The sequence below is a fragment of the Arachis ipaensis genome, chromosome B09, assembly GCF_000816755.2.
Source record: "Arachis ipaensis cultivar K30076 chromosome B09, Araip1.1, whole genome shotgun sequence".
NCBI classification, from domain to species: Eukaryota; Viridiplantae; Streptophyta; class Magnoliopsida; order Fabales; family Fabaceae; genus Arachis; species Arachis ipaensis.
In genome coordinates this window covers 54,765,129-54,781,244 of record NC_029793.2, presented here as the reverse complement: position 1 = coordinate 54,781,244, position 16,116 = coordinate 54,765,129, and the positions used below count along the sequence as shown (strand labels likewise).

At 35.1% G+C, this 16,116-nt stretch overlaps 1 long non-coding RNA gene across 1 annotated transcript; it reads left to right on the top strand.

The window, feature by feature from the left end:
• On the top strand, positions 8,683–12,557 carry LOC107619788. Its single transcript, XR_001615798.2, has 3 exons — positions 8,683–9,257; positions 9,392–9,506; positions 12,283–12,557. It is a non-coding gene; the product is annotated as an uncharacterized LOC107619788 (long non-coding RNA).

Below are 16,116 nucleotides of genomic sequence, written 5' to 3'. Positions count from 1 at the left end.
TCAGATTAGAAAATAAATTATTAATTAAGGATTTAATAATTTAATTTTTAATTTAATAACAAATAATTATGTATAATTTACGTTTAGTGTAACCAGTGACGGACCCAAAAAAATTTAGTAGTGGGGGCAAAAACATAATAAAATTCAGGTATAAATATATTTTTTTTAGATTTTCTATGATACCCAACAAGTAAAAAACTAATTTGTCATGAATTTGAGTTTCATTTAAGAATATCTAATTGACCGACAATGAATTGTTACAACGATACAAAATTCGAATCTCAATACTTACTTAAGCGGACGACTAAGTGATCACTTAATCAATCCAAATTAGTTTAAATATATTTAAAATTTTAAGTTAGAACTATCTATACATATTGATAAGAATTAGAAATATACACATAATCACTTATTATAATATTTAAAATAATAAAAATAACTAATAATAAATTAAAATATTATCGTTTGTAAAGTATTATGTAAAATACGTATTTAAAGCATTCTTTTTCTTATACACATTTAATAGTATTAACAAAGAAATACGTTATTATTTTAAATAATTTACTTTTTATGTATTGATAGCTAAGTATATTAAATTATATGGCATACTATCATATTAGTATATTTTTTAACTTAATTAATTGGATATATTTGAATTTAATTAAAAAATTCATCAGTTGACAAAAAAAATTAAAAATTAAAAAAATTAAATATTACATATCCAACTTATGTAACACCCTACTATTCAAATCTTTATACTCGAGTCATAAGTCAATGATAATAAGGTGGTACGACTCTCAAGGTGGATTTTTAATACATAATTATAAGTAAAATTGAAAGGAGTATTAATCGAGAAGCCTGAAAAGAGTAAAAATAAAACCACGAAGTCATACCACTCACGTATCGACAACTTAAAGATAAAGCATGAAAACGAAAGCGATATACAGATAAAGGCATTAAGGAGAATAAGAGAATGACAGTATATAGATATATAACATAAGTAAATAGCTACTACTCGCGACCCGCGAAGTTTAAACCGGCTAGGGTACAGTATGAAAGAAGTTGACAACAGAATCTCCTAATCTCTCCCAAAAGAAACATAAGAGCCTCTATAGGCAAGTTCAAAGGAGTTTAATACATAATGTAAGCTTTTCAAAGTAAAGGTGGGGAAATTCTAAGCAAAATATAAAGTAGAGAATATAAAGATCTTCGCTGTCTCTCAAATGAACCACAGCTCACTTCTGAGCACCTGAACCTGTATCTAAAAAATAAGAGATATATACGGAATGAGAACCCCCGACCCATGGGTTTCCAGTATGGTACAAGTGCCAAATAAATACAATGCATTGTAATAAAAACTCACTAAGCATCCTAAACTTCCTTTCACCCAATATTCGTCCTATATTCTTGCTAATCCATAAATAGGCAACTGTCATAAGGAAATGCTAAATCTGATTCATGTTCCGCATGCTTCCCAACTTTCTAACTCTCCGACAATTCACAATCAGAATTATAAACGAAACCATCCCCAGCTATTCTGTCTTAGCAATTCTATATCATTACCTCATATTCTCACCTGGAGCAAGTAAAATCACTTCACTGCGTCTACCTAGGGAGCTCAAATTATCTCATTCAATAATCATCATCATTATTCAATTTTATCATCAACTCATCTCATCAATAACAGCCCTCCGTGTCAACCGGCACCAGCATGAGGGACCTTTCACTTGTACAAACACAAGCAATACAGGCAAGTAATACACAATAAGGTACAAGTAGAACAAATAGCACATAATCAGGTAACATAGCATATATGATGTAGCAATCCAAAACAAATAGGCAAACCCAAACAATTCAAACATATGCATATGATGTATGCCTACCCTATGACTGATGATATCATCTGTCGGTTATATAGCCAACCCAACACGTCCTGGTAGCTAACCATGGACTGAAACACCTATTGCGGAGCAAGTAGGTTTGAGCTACAACCCCCTTGCTACTACTCGCTCAACCCAGAGCCAGTGGAATAACCACTACTGCGGCTACTACCCAGGTGGGTGTTTAATAGCTCAACCTGGAGCGAGTGGAATAACCACTACTGCCGTTACTACCCAGGCGTCACAATCTCTTACCTGGAGCAAGTGGGACGAACCACAACCCTTGCTACTACCCAGGTATCTCAAGCATTGACCCGGAGCAAGCGGGACGAACCACAATCCTTACTACTGCCCAGGTATCTCAAACATATTCATTCAATTTAAAATCAATCATCATTGTTATCAAATCTCAAACATTAAGCTGGAGCAAGCGGGACGAACCACAACCCTTGCTACTGCCCAGGTATCACAGACATACATTCATTCAAAACTCTATAATTAAACTTATTTATCATAATTTTTCTTTCCCATCTCATACTCGGAGCAGGTGGACAACGCCATTGCCTACTACCTGGGGTCACACGTCACATTCATTTTCAAACCATCATTTCTGCACTTTTTCAATCGCAATTCATTACTTCAAGTCTTTCTTCACCAACAAGTTATCACATTTCCTTGCTTCTTCTCATTACTAGGCATACTATAAAAATTTAGGACTTAAAGGATGAAAATGGAGGCATAGAAGTCTAAAATTTGGCTTTAAAACTTCGAAAATCAATTTGTGCTAAAAACGGGGTCACGCGTGCGCACACGCGCACGTGTGGGAAGAGGAGAAAAGCGGGTGACGCGTAAGCGTTGCCCATGCGCAGGATTACATTTTCAAACCCCAAACTTCCAACGGGCATAACTTTTTTGTTTCAAATCATTTTCCACCCGTTCTTCGAACGACATAAACATCTCGGATCCAATTTTATTTTTAAATAAGTTTGATACAAATCGGTGATCCGGAGGCCAAGTTATGCTCCGTCAAAGTAGACCAAAATCACAACTTTTATAAAATCCAACAAAACTACATTTTCAACACAAACTAATTTCAAACCTTTTTAAAACCAACCAAAACTTACCAAAATCAAACAATTAAGCCTCCTCAACTCATATTTTCAACATTCTCATTAAATTCACAATCTACCAATCCACCATTTTGACCAATCTCAATAAAATAACTCAATTTCAAACAAAATACCATATCATATATTTCATTCCACATCTCAAGTTCCAACAATACCAATTCCATCAACCCCCAATACATATAAATCCATATTATCATATATAACCCACATGCATTATCAACAAAGACATCAATTCCTCCCTTAAAATCAATAACCACATAATCCTACAATCAATTGTAACCAAATAACAACAATCACAATTCCATTCAATCTCATATGACATCACACAATACACACATCACTTACCTTCTTTACCTATTTCCGGTATCCGGTCCAAGATTCACGGCCTCGGGCCCAAATTCACAATTTAAATGCATATTCCACAAACTAATATTCATTATCCAATTCATCAAATTCTCAACATACCAAATATACAAATTCACACAATTCTCAATCCAATCATTAATTTACATTACATATCAACTATACATATTAGTACCAACCATTTACACAATCCAACTTAATCCTAGGGGCATGTAGCCTAGGAATTCTCATCACACCACATGGTACTTAAATGAAACTTAAATCGTACCTCTTGTAGCCAAAATAATTGAGCTTCTTCTTGGAAGTCTCCACCAACCTTTAGCTCCAAGCCTCACCAAAGCCCCACAAGCAATATCAATTTTCCAATTGTGCACCAAAATCACCCACTGCTCTAACATAATCAATTTTCACACTTATAATCAACCTAGGGTTCATGAAATTGATAAATCACAAGTGTTAGAGGGTTTCTTACCTTAACCTACGAAATTGGTTGATGAAACTCATCAATGGCTTATACTAAAGTACTCCTAAACAACAAAAATCATAAAATTACTCAACACCCATAACCAAACTCAAATTTAAGGAGAAAAATGAAAACTAGGCAGATGACAGTGGAATACTCACCACAAAACTTAGATAGAAATGTAGATGATGAGAAGAGCGACGCGTGGCCGCAAACGATTCGTCAATCGAAGTTCCAGAGAGAAAGTTATGGTGATTTGAAGTTTGATGAAATTAGAATTTTCTCTCTTCTTCCTCTCTTCTCCATTTCAGTGCCCCACACCATTTCTTTAGGGTTAATGAGCTGAAATGCTCATACCAAATGGTTATATATGTTGAGTCTTGGACCCATTTGGGCCCGGTTCACTTGATTTAGTCTGTTGGCCCAATTTTGGTCCAAAACTTTTAAGATTAAAGTTTTAAATCGTATTTTAAATATTTCTATCTTCCCAAATTATAATTTCTCATTTCTTAACCTTATTCACTTATAATTAATTTATTCAGCTGCAGTACTGGATAGATTTCAACCGGTATTGCCGGTCAAATTTTCAGTGCGCATTTTTACGCAGAAAAATATGTTTTCCGATTCAGAAAAATTTACTGAGTCCAAATATCAAATTTAAATTATAAAATTCTGATTGCTAAATTTTCTAAACATATTCGCTCTTATTTAATTTATTATTTAATTAATTACGATTTGACCGAGTTTTACAACTTAAATAGATGTAACTTATTAAATTCAAATGTAATTAGTATCCAGATCGATGAAAATAATTTGGGATATAATATGATGGACATAATTTATGGTAAATAATTGTGTAAAATATAATCCTTGCTGCAAGGATAAAATTGAGTAAGAATACTCATTATATAATTAAAAGAATGAAAATAAGGTTGGATTTATAAAAAAAGATAAAAATGTGATTTATACTTTAAAAATGATCAATTTCGATTAAAAATAATATCATTATTAAATAATTAAGAAAAAAAATTAAAAAACAAAACAATACTTTAAATCTAGAACTTACATTCAAAATACACAAAACAGATTCTAATATTTATTTTTATTAGATAATACAGTCTCTCTTTGTTAGTCACTTATAGTAATTACTGACGTAGAACATTAACTCACAGACGTGGTTATTAAGTATTCACGTGTGCAAGTTGGACAAATCAATCCCTAAAGTAAAGTACAAAATAGTCCCAAAAAAATTAAAAAATCTCAAAATAATTCTTGAAAATTTCTAAAAATTCCAAAATAATTCCTTTGAATTTTTTAATCTTTTTTAAAAATCAATGTCTTGTAATATTTTTATTAATCAAAATAATAAAATATTATTAAAAATATATAATAAATAAAAATATAAAAAATAACAAATATATACTAAAAGATAATTTTATTTATTAACTCTAAAAAATCATAAGAAATAATATTATTTAATCATTAATCTATGATACCTACATAGATGTGATGTGAAAATCATAACAATAATAACTAAATCTAAGAAGTCATTATATTATGAAGGCCATTATTTATATACCTAAATTTTTAAGATATTGACCAAAACTTACAAATTTGACTTCTAGGGTTAATTTGGTTTGCATTGCATGTAAGTTCTAAAGTATTACTTTTATAAGCATTTGCACAAATATTTCTAATTGTTTTTGTGAAAAATTTCATATTAATTAAAAGTTCTTCTATCTCTTCAAATTAAACAATACTAACGTATTCTCTTCTTTATCATTAAAAAATGATCATAAAATATAGTATCTATAAATTCAATAAAATTAATACCTTGTATGGTCAAAAATAAATATATGTTCATTTATTTTACATTATATTTTTAAAAAATAGTGTCTTTTCAAAATTAATTTATAATTTAGGATTTTAAAATACATAAAAAAATTAGTATATACTAATATTTTTACTCGTAATAATATTATGGGAATATATAGAGACTGTTTTGAGATTTTTTTTAAAACTTTTTCAGGATTATTTTATACTTCACTCTAAGGACTAATTTGTCCAAATCGTACACGTGGACACTTAACAGTCACGTGTACGAGTCAACATTCCATGTCAGTAGTCACCGTTAGCGTCGATGTAAAACCCAGTTAAAATATAGATAATTAACTAGTAAATTAATTATGAACAAAAAGGGGTAAGAAATTAAAATTTCATAGTTAGGAAAAATAAAAACATTTAGAATACGAATAGAAACACTAACCTTAAAGGTTTTGGCCCAATTGGCTAAAATAAGTGAACCAAGCCCATGTTGAGTCCAAGTCCACATACATAAGCCTTACATTTATGCAATTTCAGCACTAAAACCCCCCATTTCATTATGTTCCATGGTGGAGAAGAGAAGAAGAGTGGAAGAACACTTAGTCCTAACCAAATACTATTCACCATTCATTTCAAATTCTCATAACTTTTAATCCGTAGTTCCTATTGACGAACTATTTGTGGCCAGGCATTTGTCTCGGAATCCACTTCGATTTTATCTAAATGAAGTGGTAAGAAAATTCAAATTTCTCATCCAATTTTTCCTTTGCTTCAATTTTGCATTTTTTGTTTGAGTATTGAGAAATTTTTGATTTTTCAATGTTTAGGGGATGCTCAATCGTGAGTTCTAGCAGGGTTTTGATCTAAGGCTACGAGAGATAAGGTAAGGACCCTTTTTCCTTTGATTTTACATGAATTTAAGTTATGAACTTAATATGAATGTTGCGATAATTGAATGCGATCAGATGAAATTGGATTAGGTTAGCTTGCACTAATACGAAATGGATTAGTTTAGTATAAATTCGGTGTAGCATTGAGTGGAGGATCCCTTTGGTGTGGCATTGGTGGATTTTGAGTTTCGACTGGAAGGATTTGATTTGAGGAATTAGAACCGCCATCTAAGAGGTTCGTATTTTAGTTTTGAGTAGGCACTATGTAAGATTATGTGAATGCCCAGGTTAATTGCACTAGGATAAGATTGAATGGAATTGCATGTGTTTGTAATTAATTGGTTGAATATTGATTGTTGGTTGTTGTTGTGGATTATGAATTAAATTATTGGTGAGCTTGGATATGAGATATGGTGAGTATGTTGTATGATGAATGAAATTTGATGTATAATGATACCATTGATGATTGGTAAAAATTTGGGTCGGAGGTCGTGATGCGGTAAAGAATCCCCACGTGGTAACTGAAGGTAAGCGTGTAGATTATCATTGAAGTAATGTGTGTTATAATTGATTGTGTAATTGAGTGAATTGTTAGATTGTTGATATTGAATATTGATGAAAATTGTTAGAAATGAATGATTGATTGAATAATTAGGTTAATTAGGCTTGGATTGATTGAAAATTTATGATTGGGAGTAGAGGAGGTTGGATTTGTAAGTGGTATTGAAATGAACTGGAATTGAATTGAAAAATGACAAAAGTGAACATTTGGATAAAAATGGTTAAAAATTGAATTTTGCATAAGTTACAGAAAATTGAGGTTATGCGTACGCATGAGGGGTGTTACAGAATTGAAAGAGTTTTGTGCGCATACGATGCATATACACAAAAACCAAGTCATGCGAACGTATGACCCATGCATACGGACAACTTGCATTCTAGAAATGAATCTCTTTCGTGCGAGCCACGGGCGTTCGCACAAAAAGGGGCTCGTCCGTACGCACGAATATGCGTATGCACGATTGTCCTATTTTCTAAAAAATATTGTTTTCAGCTATTTTTGCCTATGCAGCCTTCTTTTTCACCTCTGTAACCCCTGTTTAAGGTCCGATAACTCGTTTTAGGCTTGAGAAGTCAGCATAATTAAGGAATGAATTTGATGAAATTGAATAAGATTGTGGATTGGAGTATCAAAGATAATGATGGGTTAATGAGAGCTTATGAGTAATGAACTTACTGAATATTAAATTGACTTGAGACTCCCTGAGTAAATGCAAGAGTGTAGATTCCCCCACTTGCTACGGGTTGAGATTGAGACTCCCTGGATAGATGCAGTGGTTTGCCCCACTTGCTCTGGATTGAGATTGGAATGAATTGGAAGTGATTAGAGGGGATGGGATGATATGATTCGATGATGAGGATGAGTTTGATTGAGAATGGTACATACTTGGGTAGATGCAAGGGTGTGGTTTGTCCCACTTGCTCTAGGTTGAGATTTGAGACTCCCCGGATAGATGCAGCGGTTCATCCTACTTGCTCTGGGTTGAGATTGGAATGAGTTGGAATTGATTGGAGGGGATGCGATGACATGATTGGATGATGAAAATGAGTTTGATTAAGAATGATACCTCCCTAGGTAGATTACAAGGGTGTGTTTCGCCCCACTTGCTTCGAGTTGAGATTTGAGACTCCCTGAGTAGATACAAAAGTTTGGTTCACCCCACTTGTTCTAGGATGGGAATGAGATTTGAGACTCTCTAGGTAGATGCAAAGGTGTAGTTTCCCTACTTGCTCAGGGTTGAGAATGAGATTTGTGACTCCCTGAGTAGATACAGTGGTTTGTCCCACTTGCTCCGGATTGAGATTGAAGCTTCTTTGGTGTAAGACCCAGAACTTTTGAAAATCTTATTATGATTCAATTTCAATTTATTTATTCATTAAGGACTTTAATTTCAGAAATTATTTTATTAAAACTAATTAAATCAAGTTTTGATAATTCAATTAAAATTTTAATCTAATTTTAAAATTATTGGATAATTTTCATATTTAAATTATAAATTTTAGTAATTGTAAAATAATAAAAATTTTATATGATTTGATTTAAATAATTGAGATCCCCAAAAATATACCCATAACCCTAATGTTCAAAATAGCCGCCACCCCCTTCCAAACACACACACACGCGAACCGGGAAGGAGAGGGAGGAGAGCACGCCAGCCAGGGAGGGGCTGCTGCCTTGCGCCGCCATCGCTCCTTATCACCAGAGCTCGTGCCGTCGCTGCCAGTGCCGTCGCACAGTTGAGGGAGAGAAGCTTATGAGAGGGACTTCGCGGAGGAGAAGAACTAAGCTGTCACCGTCCCTGGAGTTGCGAATGCCACTGCCGTCACTACACGTTGCCGTCGAGCACCGTGAGGGAGACGAGAGATGACGCGATGCGAGGAAGAGGAGCTCGTCTTCGTCGTTGCTGAACCCGTTCCAGGCTGCTATTGTGCCTTACTGCTGTGGTCGCCACCGTGGAGCTGAGAGGAGGGCGTGTCGTTGTCAGTGTGAGCCCACAGAGATGGAGGAAACGCGACGGTGGTAGTGGGTGGTCACTGTGTTGCTGCCACTGCCAGGGTGCTCACTGGCAAGTGCTGCCGCTTCTGGAGCTCGCCAGAGTCAGCCGCTGGAGCTGTGGCTGCTCTATTCATGGTTTCCTTTTGTGCAGTAAGTTGCTTCTGCTCTGAAAACCCCTTTTGTCTCTATTATCCTATCTGTTGTGAGGATTTTGCAACGTTAATGTCTTAGGGTTGAGTTGCGATAATTTTTTGCTGCGATTAAAGTTTATGTGGTTGCTGTAGTTTTGGATATTGCGGTTGGGCCGCTTGGAAATTTCTGCAGTTGCCGCCACTGCTACAGATTAACATGAAAGGAGGGTTTATCGCGTCAAAATTGGTACGGGCTTAATTCCTCAAGGTAGGAGATTATTTTAAAATAAAAATATTTTAGGCTTTGAATACCTGACAACTTTAGTAGATTATTGAAAATGAATGAATGCTTGGGATGTAAATAATTTTCTGCTGTGATTGAATATGTTGTGTTTGAAAGATAGATATTATGATGTTTGGTCATGTTAATTCTGAATTTTAGATTGAAATTGAAAATGATTGATTTTGAATGACGGACTTAGAAATATTGAATTGAAATGCTGATTTCGTTGGGTTAAGGTTGAACTGAGGAAACCTGTGAAGGGTGGTAAACTTCGATTTTTAGGGGAGGTTCTGTCGGAAATTTTGTAAAAATCAAAGGGTTTTGGAGGTTTTGCCTGTGGTTTCAAAAATTAGTTTAATTTGATTAATTCATCAAAAGAAATATGGCTTGAATACTTTTTAAGATTTTAAAGCAAGTAAAGTAATGGATTTGAGGATAAATACTTTTGGGGTTTTCAATTAGAATTTTTAGTTTTAAATTAATATGGCTTGGAACCTTATTGAAAAAGTTTTAAAGCTTGAAATGATTTTGAAATTAGTTTTTGGTTTAACTTATTTAATTTTGAATAACAACAAAAAGGGATTTATTTCTTTAGTTGAAGTTTTAAAAAGTTAAATTACTTATTAATCCACGTGTTCGGGTTTAGGAAGTGTGAAATGAGATAATGTTATTAGAGTTAAGCAATGGGGTTGAAGGGAAAAGAGATACTGTGGAATATATAGTTAAGTTGTGATTTATAAGAATTATGAGATAATGGTTGAGGATCTTGGGAGTATTAGATTGATATTGAAAAAGATTGAGACGTGAAGGATTGAATTAACGATAAGTTGATCTAGTTGAATAAGATGATGATTTTGAGGATATGAGTAATTCCTATCTGAGTGATGGTTTTGAAGATAGATGAGTAATTCCTATCCGAATGATGGTTTTAGGGATACATGAGTAATTCCTATCCAAGTCATGGCCTGAGGATAGATGAGTAATTCCTATTCGGGTTATGGTTTGAGGCACCTGCCTGAGTTGATAAGTAATGCCTACTCCAGGTTATGGTGAAATGCCGGCATGGGTAGACGAGTAATACCTATTTTGTGATGTGGTGTTTCATATCTGGGTTAGCTACCGGATATGTCGGATTTGGCTGTATAATCGACAGCTGAGCTCATTAGTCATAGGGCAGACATGCATCATTTGCATTTGTATGTTTTGTTTGGTTGTGCATTGGTAATTGGCTTGCTTACTTGTTATATTATATTTACCTGCTACTTGATCTAATTGCTGTATCTACTCTCCATACTTATGTATTCCTTGTATGTGTTTAAAAATTGAGAACCCTCATGCTAGCGGTAGTGATGCTGAAGGTTGTTTCTATTGTGATGAGGAAGGTTGAGGCATATTGGGCTAGGTATTGCCTTATTTCTCTAGTTTATGTATAGGATGGATAGGAATGAGCGATGTAAGTTTGTTATGTAGGAAGCCCTTAGGCGTATTTTTGGTCCGTTCTTTTTTTAAACACTTTATTTTACGGAATTGTAAACCAAAAGAGTTTTTTTATGACCTTTCAAAGTAAGTCTTCCCATAAAGCTTTTCCAAAAGGTTATTTCAAAGATAAATTATTTTTATAATGAAATTCTTTCTATTTGCAAGTATTTCTTTGCTTTGATGGTATTCTCTTTCCTCCTAAGAATGTGTAGCTTGTTCTCACCCTTTTTTATACCCAACATTCAGTGACAGGTTCAAGAATTTTTGGCGCGAAATTGTGACTGAACTTCAGAGCTTTATGTATATATATAATTGTTTTTTTTTTTTAGTTTTTAGTTTAGTTGAGATTTTTCCCTTTGTCATTTGTCATTTTGAGTTTTTAGAGGGACAGGACTTGTATTTGAGAATTGTTAAATAACGTTATATATTATATACTATGTGAATATGATTATGTGTCTAACTGGTTTAAAGTAAAGACATTCATTTTTATAATTAAAATCCGGCTGTATTTTCGCGAAGGCTCAATATTAAATAAATATAGTACTAAATAAAAGGTATAGAGGTAGGTAACGCCTGGACTTTTAGTGTGATCATGAGGTGTTAAAAGTTTGGGTGTTACACTGGATAGATGCAGTAGTTCACCCCACCTGCTCTGGATTGAGATTTGAGACTTTGTTGACTCTTCGTCGTAAGATGTGGCCGGACACTTAGACCTTTTTGGATAATTTCTCCAAGGGAAGTGAATACCTCTTCGGGATATGCGCACCGAGGGACTGTCAAGGATTCGCTATTGGACATGTCGGGCTTAGCTGTATAACTGACATATGAGCTCATTGGCCATAGGACAGACATGCATCATTTGCATTTAGGTGTATTGATAGATCTTGTATTTGACTTGCCTTGTTGAATAATTGTATCTATATGCTATTTGAGCTAATTGCTTTATCTGTTCTCTCTATTCGTGTATTCTTTGTATTGTTTTGTATGTGTTTGAATAACTGAGAGATCCCTTACGCTAGTGGTGGTGACGCTGAATGTTATTCTTAATGCGATGTGGTGATTGGAGTTTGTGAAAGACTAAGAATAATGGATAGATTAAAATCGTTTAGGTAAGTTGCCATTTTATGGATTAGTAGGAACTCTAGGCTTGGATCAATGAAACATTGAGGATTAAGATTTCTTAGAGAGTTCTTGTTACCTTATATTGTATTGTTTCTGCCCTTTTACCCTACTGGGAACCCTTGGGTTGGGCTCTCACCCATATATTATTTTTGTTTTTCAGATGCAGGTCCCAGCACTCTATAATGAGCGAGAGTCTTATCTAGAAGATGGTGAAGAAGACTTTTGTTTCTATTTTGGTTTTAGAATTCTCTTTCTTTTGGAAACACTTATCTGATGTATTTATTTTAAAGACGTGCCTATAGAGGCTTATGGTGTATTTTTGGAGATATAGGTTATGTATGTCAAACTGTTTTACAGTTGTAACTCTAGCCGGGTTAATTTTTGCGGGCCGAGACTAGTAATATTTATATATGCTTATATATGTCTCTTTACTCCTATTCTTCTTTTAAGCTTTTAATTATCTACCTTTTTCGAAGCACTTACATATGTTAAAGAGTGTGAATGATTGACGAATTGTCATTCTTTCGAGGTTTAAATCCTCTTATAGGCTTTTAGCTTACTACCTTCTTCTATACATAAGTATTTATATCTCAGCTTTGTGTCATAGCACCAAACTCTCATTGAATTATGACTTAATTATAAGGCTTTGAAGGGTAGGGTGTTACATTTATGGTATCAAAGCAATTCATTCCCAAAGAGCCTGAGGAACGGACTGACTATGCTTCAGAGCACACTCTAAATTGTGTATATCTATTTAGGATATCTGCTTGATAAACATAGCATGCTCATGAGTATACTTTTAGGACTTTAAAGCACTAAACTTGAGATATTGAGACTGATCTCCTTGCTATCAATTTTTTGGTATGAACAGGACCCAATTGTGGACGCGGACATGGTCGAGGGAGAGGTAATGCAGAATCAAAACTAACCGACAACAACCCAGTGAACTTTATGGCCGCATTAGAAAATATGGCTGCCGCTATGCAGGCCACGGCTAAGATTCTAGGGCAATAGGCTGAAAAAGAAAATGGTAATGGGGTGACTGGAACCAATAGAGGGCTAATGACCTTAGCCATTTTTCTGAAGGTGAATCCACCAGCTTTCAGGGGTATGACTAATCTGACAGAAGCAGATAACTGGTTCTTAGCTATAGAAAGGGCTATGCAAGCTTAGCACGTTCCTGAGGATCAATATGTGGAATTTGCCACGTATAAGTTTGAGGGAGAAGAACAATTCTGGTGGCAAGGAGTTAACCGTCTGTTGCAGCAAGGTGATGCTATGATAACTTGGGATGCTTTACGAGTTAAACTTTCTAAGAAATACTTTCCGAGCTCAGTGAGGGCGGCTAAGGAGTTAGAGCTTATACAGCTGAAGCAGGGTTCTATGACAGTGACAGAATACACCAACAGATTTTGGAACTATGCATTAAATACGAAGGTGATCTTCGGAGTGACATAACTGATTATCAATGCATCACATGTTGAATTGTTTGAGCATTCAATTCGATTTATGTATAAGGGATTAGAAGGGCTGATAGTTGCATATAGTTATTATTTGAATTTAGTGATGAGCAAGATTTGGATCTAATCCCTAATGCGAGAGAATTTTCTGAGGTATCTCCTGAGGATATACTAAAATTTTCACCTCAAAGAGAGATTGAACTTGCGATGGACTTAGTGCCAGAAGTAGGACCAATTTTAATTGCACCATGTAGGAGGGAGAGTTACTGAGTAAGTGTGCAGATCTTCACTTGGATGTTAGAGTGGTGGCTGGAAGTGTGTGCTTGAACTAGCTACACTTCTCTAGCAAATTTAAGGCTGAGATTCAGAAAGCTTAGTAGGATGAACTAGAGTTGCAAAAGATGCTGCAAGTAATTGGATAGAAGAAATAGGGAGAGGTTACCCAAGACAGAAAGGAAATTTAGAGGTATAATAGGAGGATTTGTGTGCCAAATGTGGGAGATTTGAGACAAGAAGTGTTGTCAGGAGCTCACAAGAGCTGGTTTTCTATCCACCTGGGAACAACTAAGATGTATCATGATTTGAAGGCGATATTCTGGTGGCCAAGAATGAAGAATGACATCGCGGTACACGTGTCTAAGTGTTTGACTTGTCAGAAAGTAAAACTTGAACACTAGAAGCCATCCAGGATATGGCAACCTTTGGAGGTTCCCCAGTGGAAGTGAGAAGGTATTGCCATAAACTTTGTGTCCGGTTTGCGAAGGACTAGAGCGGTATTTGATGCGTTGTGGGTAATTACTGATAGATTGACAAAGTCCGCTCATTTCTTGCTTATCCGTATGACTTATTCCTTGGAGGAATTGGCGAGGTTGTATGTTAAGGAGATAGTGAGATTTCATAGTGTACCTACGACCACAGTGTCAGATAGAGATCCTTGTTTCACTTCACAATTTTAGGAAGCTTTTCAGAAAGTGTTCAGAACTCAATTGTACCTAAGCACGATGTACCATCCTTAAACCGATGACCAATCAGAGAGAATGATACAAACGCTAGAGGATATGTTGAGAGTTTGTGTGCTGGACCAACTGATGAGTTGGGATCGTTATATACTGCTATTTGAGTTTGCGTACAACAGTTATCATGTGAGCATCGGAATGGCTCCGTATGAGGCTCTGTATGGGAGGAAATGCCAATCTCCATTATGTTTTTGAGGCCAGAGAATTGAGTTTGTTGGGGGCCTGAATTTGTGTCTGAGATGACAGAGCAAATTAAAAGAATTTGAGCTAGAATTCTCACAGCACAAAGTCGTCAAAAAAGTTACGTGGATCAGCGGTGAAAGCCGTTGGAGTTTGATGAAGGCGATAATGTGTTTCTGAGTGTTACACTAACTACGGGTATCAGAAGAGCGATAAAAATGAAGAAGTTGAACCCCCGTTACATGGTCCGTTTCAAATCCTAAAGATGATTGGACCAATGGCGTATCAGATGGCTTTACTGCCATATCTTTCGAACCTGCACGACATATTTCACGTTTCGCAGCTTTGGAAGTATACTTCTGATGTAACTCATGTTCTTGAGCCCGAGTCAATTCAGTTGAAAGGAAGTTGATGATACCAGTGTCAAGCGACTACGTAGAAAGGAAGTTCTGTTGATGAAAATTGCTTGGAGTAGGGCTGGAGTGGAGGAGCATATGTAGGAGCTTGAGTCAGACATGAGGAAAGATTATCCTTACCCATTTACAAGTAATTGTCGTTAAATTTTGAGGACAAATTTTCTATTTAGATGTGAAAGATGTAAAATCCATTTAACTAAATATAAATTAATTCTAAGTAAAAATGGTTAAGAAATTAAAATTTCATAGTTGGGGAAAATAAATACATTTAGAATACAAATAGAAACACTAATCTTAATGGTTTTGGCCCAAAATTCGGCCAACGGGCTAAAACGAGTGAAACAGGCCCATGTTGGGCCCAAACTCACATACATAACCTTACGCTTATATAATTTCATCACTAAAACCACCCCTTTCATTATGTTCCACGATGGAGAAGAGAAGAAGAGAGGAAGAACACTTAGCCCTAACCAAACACTATTCACCATTGATTTCCAATCCTTATAACTTTCAATCCATAGCTCTGATTGATGAGCCGTTTATGACTACACATTCCTCTTAGAATTCACTTCGATTCTATCTGAACAAAGTGGAAAGGAACTTTGAATTTCTTGCCCATTTCTTTCTTTCTTTCAATTTTATGTTTTTGATTTGGGTATTAAGGAAAATTCGATTTTTCAATATTTAGAAGAGGCTCAATATTAGTTCTAGCGGAGTTTTAACCCAAGGTTACGAGAGATAAGGTAAGAAACCTTTCCCCTTTGAATTTGCACGAATTTAAGTTATGAACTTAGTGCGAATATTGTGATAATTAAATGTTGTTAGATGGAATTGTATTTGGATAGCTTGCATTGATGCGGAATGGATTAGTTTGGTGCAAATTCGGTGCGAAATTGAGTGAGGATCCCTTTGGTGTAGCATT